The sequence below is a fragment of the Petromyzon marinus genome, chromosome 72 (genome assembly GCF_048934315.1).
Source record: "Petromyzon marinus isolate PM22_M1 ecotype Great Lakes invasive population chromosome 72, UKy_Petmar_22M1.pri1.0, whole genome shotgun sequence".
Taxonomy (NCBI): Eukaryota; Metazoa; Chordata; class Hyperoartia; order Petromyzontiformes; family Petromyzontidae; genus Petromyzon; species Petromyzon marinus.
In genome coordinates, this window is record NC_133738.1 from 8,757,616 (window position 1) to 8,774,668 (window position 17,053).

Below are 17,053 nucleotides of genomic sequence, written 5' to 3' on the forward strand. Positions count from 1 at the left end.
CCCTGGTCTCTCTGAGCTCCAGCCCTTAGAAGGACTGTAGAGCTTGGGGTCCAGGGTCCTATTCTCCAGCCTGGTCTTCTGTCTTCGGCGTGTAGATAACTGAGCCAGAGCTCTGAGTGCTCTGGCTTATATACCCGTTCGTGGCTTGCTCCGTCCTAGCCACGCCTCCCTTCTGGAACACTCTAAGGTGACATCATTCCCCCGGTTCCTCCCCACCCGGGGGACCGGGATCCGTTTACTGGGATCCACCGTTGGCCTCTCTCTGACCCATGGCATTTGCCCTGGCGAGGTAATGCCTCTGCACTCTATTGACGGTAAGTGGAACTACAGGCTGTTGAATGGTGAGTGACAATCACCCCTACAAATGGATGTCACTGATTTGCTTAGCCCCACTCATGGGCACTCGAATTGGCCAAAATTGGTGCCCGCATACATCACGTAAACATGTTACCATTAAATTTTGATTTAAAGCTTTCGTGACTGCAGGAATTCATATTCTTGGTTCTTTCGGTAAAATAACGTAGAAGGGAAACAATACAAAACAGACCTAAAACACGATAGAACCAACACCTCGGCCATGGCAGATCACTGTTATAATTCAGTAGGCTCACATGACATTGACTTCTCAAAGACAGAGGTTCTCTGCAAGCCATCTGGCTACCATGAGAGATTCGTTCATGAGGCTATCCACATATACAAACACAGAGACAATGTCAACCGAGAAGATGGATTCTGGCTTAGCAATCATTGGAAGGATTTGATAAACCATTTCGGGTCTTAATTGATTGTTCACGCTTACGGTGGCTTTCAGACTGCATCCATTATTTTAGTCTCCCCCCTCCTCTTTTCCGAACATAGATGGACTTGAGGGGGCTACCGTCCCCCGCCATCACCGAATTGTCGGGGCCGTTGGCTCCCGACTGCCCTGCTACATTTGTCCCACTACCCCCCGGCTGCTCTGTCGGGTCCGGGCTACCGGCCCCCACTTCCTTGCCCCCCTGTGCCCTTGACTGTGTTGCTGATTTCGTAGGCATGGCTCAATTAGCGGGGCGGTACGCTTTATGCTTGCGGCGCGCTATGCTGTTCAGTGGCGGCGTGGCGCGGGGAGCGCGCTCGCAAGTAAAAACCCCATCCCGCACGTAAACAAACAGGTGCGGCGTGCCGACGTGCATTTCCCTCACACCCACGCTCTACGCGCTCCGGCAATAACCAACATGCCGCCACCTCCTGCCCAGCCCCGTACACCAATCGCACGCGAGGGGGTTGGGGTCGAGGGGTGGGAGGGCAGGGCATTTGCCGTGCGCGCGCTGCGGATTGGGGGGAGTCGCTCTGCTCCGATCTAAAAGGCCGTTTAAATAGCCGCGCGAATACGCGCACGTCAGGCGCTTAGCTCGCTACCTCTCTATAGGCAATCGCGCAGACACACGACCGCAACACAGTCGCACAGGCACGCGAGCGCTAAGCGCTAGACTCCCTTATTCGCCGCAAACAGCCGCACGGGTACGCGAGCGCTAAACACCCCCGTAAACAGCCGCGTATGCGCGCGAACACAAAACACTCTCCACCCTCCTCTTCACCCTCCAAAAGACCACACGACACAGTTTATCCCCCTACCAGTTATTTTATTCACCGCGAGTAACCCGTTAACTACGCGTGATTGTGTGAGTCAGCAGGCCCCCCTAGCCTATCCTTGGGGAATCCTAGGCTCAATTCACCCTGCCTACCGCTCCGCTCCCCACTCTCGATTAAATCTCTCAAACTCACTTCTCTCTTGTGCTTACTTCCACTCTGCTGTGCTGAACGCTGTAGAAGGACGAGGCTGTGAGTCGTCTCTGTAGAGGGTTGAGCCTGGCTGCGCTGGAGCTCGTCACATGGACGTCTCGAACGGCTGACTCTGCTGCTCCGTGGACCGCGATGATTTTCAGAAGTCTCTCTTGCTACGCTAAGCCTCCGTATTTTATCCACCCAAAAGGCATTCAGATGCTTCCGCACCTGCGCCTGCCCTGTCCATTCAGAGGCCGAGTTATTCTCGTCTCTTTCACATTCGGATCCGTGACCTTATCTAAAACAAAAGGCATTCAGATGCTTCCGCACCCGCGCCTGCCCTGTCCATTCAGAGGCCGAGTTATTCTCGTCTCTTTCACATTCGGATCCGTGACCTTACCTAAAACAAAAGGCATTCGGATGTTTCCGCACTCCCGTGCTGCCTTGTCCATTCAGATTTTGGAATGCTCCTGTCTCATTGTTATTGGAGTCCCTAATTCCACCTATGACAAAGGCGTACCGCCGTTCCCATGCCCCGTGCCGTGTGTGTGTGATTTCATCCGCGGTGGCTCTGTGGCCTCCGCCGTGACCACGTAATTTTAATATCAGGTCATGGCGCTGCGGTGCGCGTCAGCTACGGGGGGAGATCGCCCAATTTCCCGGCCGCAGGAAACCATGAAGCTTGATCCCATTAGGGGCTTCTGGATAAAAACCTGTCGGCCATGTGACCTCCCTTCCCGGCTCTACGTGGGGTGTGTGCGTTCGTGCGGGGGGGGGGGGGGGGGGCGGCGAGGCGCGCCGCGTCGGCGTTGTCACCCCCCGGTGGTGGTATCATGGTGGTGGGTACGGTCCCCGACGGAGCTGCTCCGCCGCGGTGGCACCATAGACTCGTCCATCTGAATAACTGCCAAATCATTCTCTGTGGTGCTAACGTTAATTTAAAAAAACGCCACTTTTTTCAAACTTTCCTGCTGTGGTTTTCACACCTGATGATGATTGCTTGTGTAGCAGTCGAAACGTCATGAGAATTTTATTGTTTTATATTTTTATTATTTAATTGTTTCCCTTCTACGTGACTTTACCGAAAGAACCAAGAATATGTTACCACTAGCCAACAATGTTAACGTTAGTCAACAATGTTAAAGTTAGTCGACACCATGGGAGTCCTATAGGAGGCGAAACATTAACCACAAAAAACGTTAACTGATGTCACCGTTAACTGAGGAACTACTTTACCGGTTACTCTGTGTGTGCTTTGGTTTATGGGAATAAACTGGAGAATCCAGAGGAAACCAATGTAGGAGAGGGGTAGAGAGAAAGAGAGAGATTCTACAAACTCCACACACGGAGAGGTGCCCAAGTTGGGAATGGAACCCCCAAGCCAGGTGCTTGCTGTGAAGTACACAGAAGTGTGTTACCGCTGGTTTATATCCTGCCGCCCAAAAGTAGTTTCCATTGCCAACACTTAAATTTAGACTTGGTATATTCACTTGGTATATACGGTAGGTGTCGGTGGAAGCTATCTCTCGCTGTGTAGATGTAGCCTTGCGAGTGAAAATGGATTATTAACCATTTACTGAAGTGTTTTCCATCCGAGTAGAATGTCCATTTACCATGTCACACATGTTTCAGTGACCATTGGGTATATATGCACAGAGGTTACAAGTTATGCATGTACAGTGTTGTCTTGATATATTTTATTTTGGTAGCCTTTACAGTGCAGTATATCAGCTTTGAATGCTATATTTATAATGTGTAACGACAACAACGTGAAAGTAAAATATTAACTAAGAGCCCACATCGGTGTACATTCAGATCCCCCGTATTTTTAATGAAGATCTTGCTAAGATATGTTGGTTATTGCAGGGCGGTGTTGTAACAATGTGCTTCCAGGATGAAGGGGACGCACAGAATGATGAGGTGGTTGAATTCCTCTCCAGAATGCTGTATGGACAAACTGAGCGTGACACTGAAGGTACTTTGAAGGAAAATAAGTGGCCTTCACAGTGGCATCCATGTGCCTGTACACGCAAACAGATCAGGAGAATTGTCATCAACAAAATCGTCACGATGGAGATGGCCTCTTTGCAGCCAAAGGCATTGCCCAGGTTGCAGCGTTGGCTTTGTTTACAATCAGCAACGACTCTGATAAACTTGGACGCAAATGCACAAGACAAAGATCCCCTGTGTACTCTTTGGTTCTATTGGGTAAAGTCACGTAGGTGAAAATAAAATAACAAAAAATCACGACGTTTCGGCCACAACACAAGCGGCCTTCATCAGGTGAAGGGACGAGACTGTCTGGAGGACAGCGCTGGAGTGGAAGAAGCCACGCTTAGATCACGACCTTTAAGCTGTGTGAGAAGAAAAAGACCAGGCGCCTTGACAAAGGAATTAGCATATAATTTAGCATTCAAATGGCTCATTGAAATAGCTAAGTTAAAGTATACGCATCCGCAGAGGTACCCCTTGACAAAGGAATTAGCGCTGGAGTAGAAGAAGCCACGCTTAGATCACGACCTTTAAGCTGTGTGAGAAGAAAAAGACCAAGCGCCTTGACAAAGGATTAGCATATAATTTAGCATTCAAATGGCTCATTGAAATAGCTAAGTTAAAGTATACACATCTGCAGAGGTACCCCTTGAAAAAGGAATTAGCATCGAATTTAGCATTGAAATAGCTGAGTGATTAGCTTGTAACTGGTCACAGAAATAGCTGTGTTAAAGTTAGAGCATATACATTCATCGAGGCACCTAGTACTCATCAAACAGGAGAATTTAGCGAAACACAACCACGCTCAGACATCGGACCTGTGTGCGAGCAAACAAGGTGTTCTGACAAAGAAATTCGCTAGCGTGCTAACCACTACACTACCACACAAATGCACACACACAGGAAGTGCATGGACTCATATACAATGAAGAGGGAAAAAATATTCAATGCCATTGATGCGCCTGTGATGGCCGATCTTTGTTATTAATCCAAAGTTTTCCACCAGTGAAGCAGTGTGTTCAGGTGCTGAAGGCAACACCTGTGTAGTGAGTCCAACTGAGTAGCAGACGTTATCTTGGGAGCAACAATATATATTCCGCATTAACAAGCAACACAACACAATCTACACTCGGGTCTTGAATGCCCATCTAACCAACGCTACGGCAGAACTAGACACGGTTCGCTATCCCGGCCCAGACTACAAGCTGGGTCCTGGACCGCATGGCTAGAGGCTTCTTCTCCCCCACGTGGATCTTCACAACACCAACACTTCAAGAACCTCGAGCTTGTCAGGGAGATCTCCTTATATGCTCCCGGGCTGGGGCTGGCTCCGCCCTTAGCCCCGCTCACCTTCCAGGCCTCTCGAGCTACTTCTCGAAGATTCCCGAGAGCTCCTTTGGACCACGTGACCACCCCACGGCCCCCGTCCACCGGTGGCCCCCCTTCAGTATCATGCCCCAAAGTAACCCTGGCTGGCTGACGCACCCTCTCACTCCCTCCCTGGGAGCCGGCACCGCACACTGCTCGCAGTACCTCCGTGCTAACCAGCGCTCACCCAACCACAGCTAGTGTTGGTACTGCATCCCGTAACCCGGGATGCCCATAATGGCAACACATTACCGGCCGTGGCTTCGCAAGCCCCGGCACCATACAGTGACAAGTACAAACACTACACCTGTAAAACCTCAACTGGGGTTCCATTGCTTAGCATCTAGACCAGTGGTTCTTAACCTGGGTTCGATCGAACCCCAGGGGTTCGGTGAGTCGATCTCAGGGGTTCGGCAGAGCCCCCGCCACGGAGGTCCGGACACACTTGAATTATTGTGTAAATTTGTGATGACACACACGGCCCGCTTGGCCATCACTGGCTGCAGATGATCATGCTACACTGCTTGGCCAATCAGCGCTGCGGGGAATTTAGTGCGTACTCAGTAGTCAACGTGTGACTGTTGTTGTCGTACGTCGTGTGATTTCTTTAATATTTTATCCATACTAACTATGTCGGGCAAAAGAAGAAAGTGGTCGGACGAATATGTACAACATGGATTCTCATGTATCACGGAACGTGATGGGAGTGAGCGTCCTATCTGCATGATTTGCAACGCCAAGTTGAGCAACTCTAGTCTTGCACCGGCAAAACTAAAGGAACACTTCTTGAAGCTGCATGGAGACGGGGAATACAAGAACACAACACTTGCTGAATTCAGGGTGAAGAGAGCCAGATTCGATGAAAGGGCCACTCTGCCTGCTCTTGGATTTGTACCTGTTAACAAACCGATCCTGACAGCATCGTACGAAGTTGCTTACCTGATCGCAAAGCAGGGCAAGCCACACACCATTGGTGAAACACTTGTGAAACCAGCTGCATTAAAGATGGCGAATCTGATACTCGGAACAGCGGCCGAAGGTAAATTATCCCAAATTCCCCTTTCAAATGACACCGTCAGTGACAGAATAGAAGACATGAGTAAAGACATCTTGGCTCAAGTAGTCGCGGATCTGATTTCAAGCCCGGCAAAATTCAGCCTTCAACTCGACGAAACCACAGACGTTTCTGATCTAAGCCAGCTTGCTGTTTTTGTACGCTATGTGAAAGACGACATGATAAAAGAAGAGTTTTTATTTTGTAAGCCTCTTACAACAACAACGAAGGCAGCCGATGTGAAGAAGCTTGTGGATGACTTCTTCAGAGACAACAATCTTTCATGGGATATGGTTTCTGCAGTTTGTACGGACGGAGCTCCAGTCATGCTGGGAAGAAAGTCTGGTTTTGGTGCGCTAGTAAAGGCCGATGCACCACATATCATTGTGACGCATTGTATTCTGCACAGGCATGCGTTGGCAACAAAAACCTTACCTCCAAAAATGGCAGAAGTATTAAAAACTGTGGTGGAATGTGTGAACTATGTGCGAAAAAGTGCTCTGAGGCACCGCATCTTCAGTGAGCTGTGTAAAGAAATGGGCTCTGAATTTGAGGTACTTCTGCTCCATTCTAATATTCGGTGGTTATCCCGGGGACAGGTGCTGAATCGTGTTTTTGCCATGCGTGTGGAATTAGCCCTGTTTTTGCAAGAGCACCAACACTGCCATGCAGATTGCTTCAAAAATCCTGAGTTCATTCTCATTTTAGCGTACATGGCTGATATATTCGCAGCTCTCAATCATCTCAATCAGCAGATGCAGGGTGGTGGAGTCAATATCATGGAAGCGGAAGAACACCTGAAGGCTTTTCAAAAAAAGCTACCGTTATGGAAACGACGAACAGAGAACAATAACTTCGCAAACTTCCCGCTTCTGGACGACTGTGCAAGTAAGATCGAAGATGTGTCTGGAATCGGAGATATTTCTGTATCCACGGAACTGAAGCAAACAATTGCCACGCACTTAGATATTTCCCTACAAGAGAGTCATATCCAGCATGGGTGAGACAGCCGTTCACGTTTGCTGTTGAAACAGCAGATGTCAATGATGAATTCCTCGACGAAATCATTGAAATTCAGCAGAGCCAGGTTCAACAGCAACTCTTCAGAACAACAACGCTCTCAACGTTTTGGTGTCGACAAATGAACAAGTATCCAGTTATTGCTAAGAAAGCCCTGGATTTTTTTATACCATTTGTTACAACATATCTTTGTGAGCAATCCTTTTCGAGGATGCTGGACATAAAAACGAAGAAAAGGAACAGACTTTGCTGTGAAAATGACATGAGAGTGGCACTTGCCAAGGTGAAGCCACGCATATCTGAACTGATCTCTCAAAGGCAACAGCAGAAGTCACATTGATTTCCAGTTATGTAATTTGTTGTGAGTTTATGCATTGTGTTGGTTTTATTCTTTGAACAAGGTAATGTTCATGCACGGCTCATTTTGTGTACCAGTAAAAAACATATCTATGTCTTGAATTTGAAAAAAATCACATTTTATTTTTCACTAAAGAGGGGTTCGGTGAATGCGCATATGAAACTGGTGGGGTTCGGTACCTCCAACAAGGTTAAGAACCACTGATCTAGACTTAATGAACTCCATGAAAAGCGAGGCCTAATCTCCTAGTCTCAGCCTGGCCCTGCCCTAGTTCCACGCCTGTTTGCCGCAAACCACCGGCTGGGATTAAAATTAGATCGGTGAAGAGCCCATTTAAGGAATGCATCCTTTTTGTTTGCAAGATAAACCTTGGAAAAAAACGTTGTGTACGGTGCAAACTATTTTTATGAAGAGCAACAAAATGTTTGAAGAGTTTCCGCCAGTGTTGTTACGCAAATGCAAAACCATTGATAAAGAGATACCCATTCTGTACACATTTACATCGTAAATAGCTTTGTTCACCTTTAAATACACAGTGGGCTACCACGTTTTTTTATGACGTTGTTTTTTAAATAATCCATTATGTTTTGGCGACGATTCTAATCTAATCAATTTAAGATAAGCCACACCATCGCCAACATAATCTAGAATATTTTTCTAAACCACCTGACATTTGACAAATGTCAAGCGTGTGTGCGTGCATTTGTGCCGTGTGCACGCGCCCACGTATGCCGTGCGTGCACGCGTTTGTGCCGTGTGTGCACGCGTTTGTGCCGTGTATGGGCGTTTGTGCCGTGTGTGCGCGCATTTGTGTCGTGGGCTTGCAGGTGCCCTGCAGTGAAACATCACTGCCCCTCCAAATGGACATCTACACAGAGAGCAGGGGCTCCCTGGAGGCTCTTTTGGCGTTGGCTGAGCCTCTCGGCGGGGAGCAGTGCAGTCCACAGGTCTACACAGCAGCACCAACAACAACAACACTCTCAGTCAGGGCTCTCGACCACATTAATTTACTGCTTTAAATAGTCCGTGAGCCCAGACCGGATATTTTACTTGTTGGTACCGCCTGTGGTGGCATCACTTTTATGGTTTAAATTTATTCCTGGCCAAAAAAGAATGAGTTATAACAATGTGAAATGCAACTCAACTCCATGTGGGTAGATGACTTCATATTCGTTCCATGCAGTAGATGATTGATAATTATTTGGCGGCTTCGGAGGGAAGGGGGCGCAGGATTTTCAAAATCGTCGGATGATCACTAATCATCATTTGACATAGATTAGTCTTTTACATTCTTGCATGCTATGTTATTAGGTGTTGTGGATATGTTTTTAGTGTTTTAAATATGTTTACGATATGAATTTAGCACAGATAAACAGAAATAGACAAAAAATATTTCACTGTAAAACATTTCCATATTTACTGTACCGTATTACACTTCAATCTGAAAGACTCTGCATGGGGTGATGTACGCAGTACAGTAGTACTACCACTATGCTCTTGTTTAAACCAATCGTGTTTGACGATCGCCAGACAGATGAGAACGCCGAATTACACAATGCAACTTTTCGCCAGTTCGCACCGTGTATAGTCTGTTGTTATACTGGTAGGAACGAAGTTGTAAACTGAGTGTACCAGCCTGCAATAGATTAATGTGTCCGTCCGTCCGTCCCCTTTCAATACTTTAACTAAGTGAAATCTCGTGCTGTTGGGTGTAAAATCAGCAATAGACAGCGCAGAGACTTGTCCTACCAGCCCACCCTGCAGGGACCTGTTTACTATCGTTATTAGTCATGAAAGATGAATATATGTGAAGTATTTTCATTAAGTTGTATGTAGTGTATAATGTACTTTATATAATATTTAACACTGAAATCAAGCATAGGTATTTTTTTTTGTCATGCACTGATCGCCGGACTGGTTATAGCCTTTGAAGCGGTTTTGCCGGATCGTCCCAAGACTGCCGGATAATGTTGGAAGCAGGATAATCGATAATGGATGAGCAACTGTAATTTGTTTAATGCTTTGGGTTAGGGTCCATCAAATTTTTTTTGAAGAGTTGAGATATGAAATGGTAAAGTAATAACGAGACCTTAAACGCCGTGTCACCTGACATTCCCAGGGGCAGGGGTCTGTGGAAGGCGAGAGAAAGCCAACGAGCACCAAAGGCCGGATCCAAGCGAGAGAAGAGGAGAGCTCCTTCGAGAGCGTGGCGGTTTACGTTCCTCAAGTGGAGGACTCGGGAGAGGGGAAGGGTGCAGCTCTGGGCACCCTTGGGGAATGGGAGGAGGAAGAAGATGATGATGGCGATGATGACGATGATGATGTGGTGGCTCCAGAGGGGCCTGGGGGGAGCGGTGACCAAGATGAGCCCTGGTATGTTTTTACGCAGATGTAGCGTCAAAAATGCACATCGTATTCTGTTCGTATATACACTTACCTGCAGTTGCGGACACAGGCCCATAGGGCCACCCTGAGCTGGGGAAGGTCAGAGAGAGCCGGACCGTTGAGGGGCCAGATTCTCCCCCCCCAGACCCCAGGTGAGGAGCTGGGGGGGTTCATCCAGAGTCCCCTGGAAGGTTCCAGAGAGGGGGCGGTACCGGGGGCGGAGATTCCCGGGAGGTGTATAAAAGTGGCACCTCAAGCACAGCTCGGAGCAGTGTTCCGAAGACGAAGTAAGAAGACCAGCCTAGCTAGGACCCTGGGACCCCGGGGCCCGACGTCCTTGTAAGGGCCAGGGCTGAGCGTGGATCATTGGTCAGGACCTGTACCTTGGCTGGGTCGGGTCAGAGGAGCTGCCTAGCTAGGACCCTGGAACCTCGAGCCCGACGTCCTTGTAAGGGCCGGGCCGAGCTCAGACCAGTGGTCAGGACCCGTACCTTGGCTGGGTTGGGTCAGTTATCCTCCCCTAGGGCACAGATAGCCGGAGGGCTGAGAGCCAGGTTAACCCAGTGTGGTGGCACGCTAGCCCGGAGGCTGTACCCCCCTAGATAGTGGGAGTTAAGGGGAGTCTTGTTAAAGTTTATAAATAAACCGTGTTGCCTCTAAGACAACATCTCCAGTCTACGTGGAACCCACTACACATAATTAAAACAGCTTCTGTTGGTTATTTTTGTTAAGGTGACACGCTATTTAAATATATATATTCTCATTACATTTGTGGGGGTTTTTAAGAGACTCAAAATATTTCAATTTTTTCATAGGTCCATTTTTCATACGCTGAAGGATATGGCCCAGTAATTTTGATTACTTATTTGTCCGATATGCACTCTCACTTTTCGTGCATGTGTTTTTAACATTACGTATTTGTACTGGCTCATTGGCAACTGAGTACAAATTTATAGCAATTTGTCAATAAGACTGTGACCTTAAAATAAAAATAAAACTAATTGGTGACGTTTCAGGAAGAAGCTCATCTTCATAGCACATGACGTGTTATGTTAATTATGCTTATGCATCACTGGCAATGCAGTATCGCCAAATAATGTGTGTATCTTTATAACACGGGGTTGGAGAAACATGTGTCTGATTACCTTCACGTGATTATCCTGGAGGATAGATTGTCAGAATGCAGCTTTGCACCACTTTTACCCTTTTTCACTGGACAATCCAAGCTCGTCAGCATGGGGCCATTACGGTATGCTTGGTTTTTCCACAGGTTATTTAACGAGCCTAGCCAGGACCAAACAATGCTAAGCCATCTGAATCTAGCTCAATACCAAGCCAGGCCAGGTGATGGGCTAATAATTATGTTAATGCATCTGATATCACACCTAGAGTGTTTATGAATGCATATAGCTTTTTGTGTGACATGGATGTCCTCTTGCTCTGACACTTAACATTTTTTCACTGTGAAGTTCGAGAAGCTTGCCAAAACTATACCAAGAATATAAAACTATACCAGTGGAACTTTCATCTGGTACATACACAATGGAAGGCTAATTGATTGATGACCGGGTGCGGTCAAGGGATGGCTCCTTACTGGTCAGCCATGTTAGTTGATGATCTTGTAATTGCTGCTCACTCTGAAAAGGAGTTGGCGACTGCTGCTGAACCTGGAGCATGCCACTAAAAGATGAAGCCTTTCCATCTGTCCCACCAAAACAAAGCACCTGCCTTGGTATTCTATGTCCATCAAATACTCTACACCCTCATATCTTCATCTTGAGTCATGGGTTAATTGGGGAAAGAGTGGAGAGTTTCCATACCTGGACAGTGTGTACTTATGACCAGCTCCAGTTTGGTAGCAGTGCCACTCTGAATCAATCGAGCGGCATCTTTTCATCAACTGCGTAATGCTGTGTGGAAGTTATCTGGCTTACTGCTGCATGAGAAGCTCTGGATCTTCTCTGCCACAGCTATGCGCCCTCCCTTCTCTACGCTTGCAAAACGCGGACATTCAGGTTGACCTCCCTACGATGCATGTTGGGTTTAACCAGACCGGATTGTGTGAGGAGATCTCAGATTCTTGAAAGATTTGGACACAGTCCCATCACCGGTGAGCTCTGGCAGGCAAAGCTACGTTGGCTGGGTCATGTCACTCACATACCCTCTTTGGATGGATAGAGGGGGCTAAACAGGTGTGACATGGGCTAGATAAGAGATGGACTGATGTTGGGACAGGAGTATGTAGAGCTGAGTGTACCTGCTCAAGACTGGTACTAGCGGTGTCAAAATCGGCCTCTGTGGGGGAGGCTCGTGAAAGACGCTGCTGGGCAATTGGAGGCAGTCGCCATCCAACAAGAGTGGAGGGCAGAGGAACGATACTGACAATGAGTGGAGCGATTAAAACGTAGACATTTGGCAAAGTGGGGAACAGACGGTGCATCTGCCAGTCATCTAAGTCAACCCATAACAATACCTGGGTCTTTCCCATGACTTCCTTTCTGCCGGTAATCCTTTGACTCTTGACTTGGCCTAAAAGTCCATCTTGCTTGGCGCAAGCGCTGTGGTGATTTCATCAGCACTTGGTACCAAATGGCGACTGTTGTTGTGTGTGAGTGTGTACTATGTGAGATGCTTGTCTTTGTGTGTGAGTGTGCACTGTGTGTAAGCATATCTCCCTTCGTGTGAGTTTTTGTGGGTGTGTAATTGTGTGTGGTCCCTGTGCCGTATGGGGAGTGGTGGTGTAGCGGTTACCGCGCCGCGATATGAACCTGGCGAGCCGGGTTCGATTCCCGCTCATGGTCAACACCAGTGAAGATTATCTGAACCGGTTCTGGGCCTACCCTAGGTCGACTCAGCCTTAAATGAGTACCTGGTGCGGTGTGTAAAAACTGAGGACACAAAGGCGGTCGGGCGTGGTGCTGGCCACCCACCCCCTCGTATATCGTGACGGCCTTCATAGGTGCTTGCTAACACCACTTTCATCTTCTTTGGTTCTTTCGGTAAAGTCACGTAGAATGAGAATAAAATAATAAATTGATAAAATAAAATAACACAATAATATTCTCACGACGTTTCGACCACAACACAAGCGGCCTCCAGACAGTCTCGTCCCCTTCACCTGATGAAGGCCGCTTGTGTTGTGGCCGAAACGTCGTGAGAATGTTATTGTGTTATTTTATTTTATCAATTTATAATTTTATTCTCATTCTACGTGACTTTTCCGAAAGAACCAAAGAAGATGAATCCTTGCAGTCACGAAAGCTTTAAATCGGAACACCACTTTCCCCTACAGTCTGTTAAGGCCATACGGGGGGTCTTTGTCTTTTTCTTTGTCTTTGTGAGGAGCGGTAGTGCAATGGTTAGCTCGCCGTACTACCAACCCAGCGACCCGAGTTCCACTCCCGTGCCCGATCAACACCAGCGACGATTATCTGAATGGGAAGATAAAGGCAGCCGGGCGTGGTGCTGGCCACTCGCCCCCTTCGTGTGCCGTGCCAGCCTTCATAGGTGTTGATAACTGTTTTTTTACCCTTTTATCTGGCAATAAAAATGACACCTTTTTTACAAGGAGTCATGTTTGCATTGACCACAATACCTGCAGTCGGAATACAAAAAAAAAACATAACTCTGATAATGTATGTGGCACTGTCCTTGAAATTGATTGCTCCACACCCGAGACTGCTTTCCTTAGAGCCTCGCCTCACATGGTGTTGGACCAGATGGCTTTCCATAATAGAGGCTTTTTGGGGGGTTAGATTGTTTAAATATAAGTGTGTCGTTAAACCCGCTACCACCCGACACAACTAGTAACTAACTGGCAAAACGTGCCAGTTAGTTACTAGTTCAGCACGCAGGTTATGTGTTGGAGCGTAAACTCACAACAACATCTACCGTTCGAGTACTCCCGTGGCTTCCGTTTCTGTGCCCAAACGCCTTCAATTTTTAACTGAACAATTCTAACTGCGGTTACAAATCACAATTTGACCAAAGTTGGCGATGCTAAATGTTGTGCGTGCTCAAGTTGTGTGGGGGCCGACGCCCGCCTCCCCACTCCCTGTGAGTGGGCGGGGCGCGATGTCCACCCCCTCCACTCCTCTCACCGGGCCCCCGCCGATCGGGTGATTGGCTTCCTCGCGCCAGCGCCCTCTCTGAAGGACATTGCTAATTGGCTGGCTCACCGCCACCCGGGGTTATCTCGTACAGTGAGGGAAAAAAGTATTTGATCCCCTCTGCAAAACATGACTTAGTACTTGGTGGCAAAACCCTTGTTGGCAATCACAGAGGTCAGACGTTTCTTGTAGTTGGCCACTAGGTTTGCACACAACTCAGGAGGGATTTTGTCCCACTCCTCTTTGCAGATCTTCTCCAAGTCATTAAGGTTTCGAGGCTGCCGTTTGGTTACTCGAACTTTCAGCTCCCTCCACAGATTTTCTATGGGATTAAGGTCTGGAGACTGGCGAGGCCACTCTAGGACCTTAATGTGCTTCTTCTTGAGCCACTCCTTTTGTTGACTTGGCCGTGTGTTTTGGGTCATTGTCATGCTGGAATACCCATCCATGACCCATTTTCCATGCCCTGGCTGAGGGAAGGAGGTTCTCACCCAAGATTTGACGGTACATGGCCCAGTCCATCGTCCCTTTGATGCGGTGAAGTTCTCCTGTCCCCTTAGCAGAAAAACACCCCAAAGCATAATGTTTCCACCTCCATGTTTGACGGTGGGGATGGTGTTCTTGGGGTCATAGGCAGCATTCCTCCTACTCCAAACACGGCGAGTTGATTTGATGCCAAAGAGCTCCATTTTGGTCTCATCTGACCACAACACTTTCACCCAGTTGTCCTCTGAATCATTCAGATGTTCATTGGCAAACTTCAGACGGGCATTTATACGTGCTTTCTTGAGCAGAGGGACCTTGCGGGCGCTGCAGGATTTCAGTCCTTCACGGCATAGTGTGTTACCAATTGTTTTCTTGGTGACTATGGTCCCAGCTGCCTTGAGATCATTGACAAGATCATCCCGTATAGTTCTGGGCTGATTCCTCACCGTTCTCATGATCATTGCAACTCCACGAGGTGAGATCTTGCATGGAGCCCCAGGCCGAGGGAGATTGACAGTTCTTTTGTGTTTCTTCCATTTGCGAATAATCGCACCAACTGTTGTCAGCTTCTGACCAAGCTGCTTGGCAATGGTCTTGTAGCCCATTCCAGCCTTGAGTAGGTCTACAATCTTGTCCCTGACATCCTTGGAGAGCTCTTTGGTCTTGGCCATGGTGGAGAGTTTGGAATCTGATTGATTGATTGCTTCTGTGGACAGGTGTCTTTTATACAGGTAACAAGCTGAGATTAGGAGCACTCCCTTTAAGAGTGTGCTCCTAATCTCAGCTCGTTACCTGTATAAAAGACACCTGGGAGCCAGAAATCTTTCTGATTGAGAGGGGGTCAAATACTTATTTCCCTCATTAAAATTCAAATCAATTTATAACATTTTTGACATGCGTTTTTAGGATTTGTTTTGTTATTCTGTCTCTCACTGTACAAATAAACCTACCATTAAAATTATAGACTGATCATTTCTTTGTCAGTGGGCAAAGGTACAAAATCAGCAGGGGATCAAATACTTTTTTCCCTCACTGCACACGCCCACGTGCACCACCACAAAAGCACGCGCGTGCCCCTGCAGACGCGTATTTCCCACACGCGCGTAATCACGCGTGCCCCTACAGGCGCTTATTTCGCACACGCGCGCGTAAACACATGCGAGCGTCGACGAGCGGTTTTAATTTTACCCCTCCTCCATGTGCACGCGCGCACCCCTGCAGGCGCTCGTTTTACACAAAGGCTAGCGTTGAAGCGGCTGAATTAATATGCGCGCGCGCCTCGGGGTGGTTAAGCCCTAATCCGCTGCACACCAAGGCTAGCGCTAAAGGGCTGCATGAATTAGCACGCGCACCTCGCCGTCAGTGCTACTGTTGCGCGTGTTCACGCACCCTAATGCGGCGTACTGCAGCACGACCGCACCCACGCCTGCAGCGATCTCCTCTCAGCACGCGCGCACACGCTGCAGCTCCACGCTCACTCTCTCACGCACACCGTCTCCCCGTGCAGTCGCACCACACGCAAATCACAGACACCATGCCGAGGTTCTACCCACACACACAGAAATCACACTGCACCGATACTCTGAACTAAAGTTTATTAATGGCGCAAATACACCCTACCTGGAGGGGGAATATTTCGCAAGAAGGGCTTAGCCTGACTCTGCCTACGAACCCAGTCACTCAAGCGTTCTATGTGGTAGAGAAGGACGAGCGAAAACCTCACCTATCACTGTCTCGTAGCAGCACTCACTGGCATCACACGGATGCTGCGAGCGGCTCGAGGAGGCAGGACGGCAGGGAGTGGGTATTGAGGGCCCGGAGGTTGAAGACAACTGCCCAAAATCGTCCCGGGCTACTCTTTTTATATCCTTAACTTCAAAGGCCCGGGGTGCCATTGTACCGCGCAGCCAATCATGCGCTTACCCGCTCCGCCGTCCCTTTCCCTGTGACTGGCAGGCGGTGGCGGCCACCCATTGTCCTTTTGTCTCTTGTGTCCTTCTTGCTAAATATTCCATCCTCCGTTCTCCCCTCCGAGTTGTACCTCATTGCGGTTGGCCCAGGGAACCTTTTCTTTCTGCGCCCATACAATTTTAAGCCAATTTAGGGGCACCGCAGTGTAATCTGTCCTGTGAGGGTCGGGCCAATCTCCTGGCACCAGGAAACCGTTGGGACTCTCGGTCTAGGGGCCCTTCGGATTAAAACCCGATGTGCCAAGCAATCCCCCACCAGGACACTACGTGGGTGCGGGTGCGTGTTTAGTGCGGGGGCTTGGAGGGAATCGCGGTGCTTGCGGAGTTGCTCCGCAGTTGTGGCACCACAGTTGTACTTAGTCGGCAAGGCATTGTTCGTGTTGTTGAAAGCCTTTCCAGTATTTTGCATTGGCTGGCTGTTACCATGGCGGTGCTTCCTGTCGTCTATAGCATTCTTGATCACAAGACCCGCTTGCCACCCTGCCCCCCCACTTCCCAGCGTATGTAACCGAGCACAATAAGAATGTTAAGCCCTCCCTGTACAATT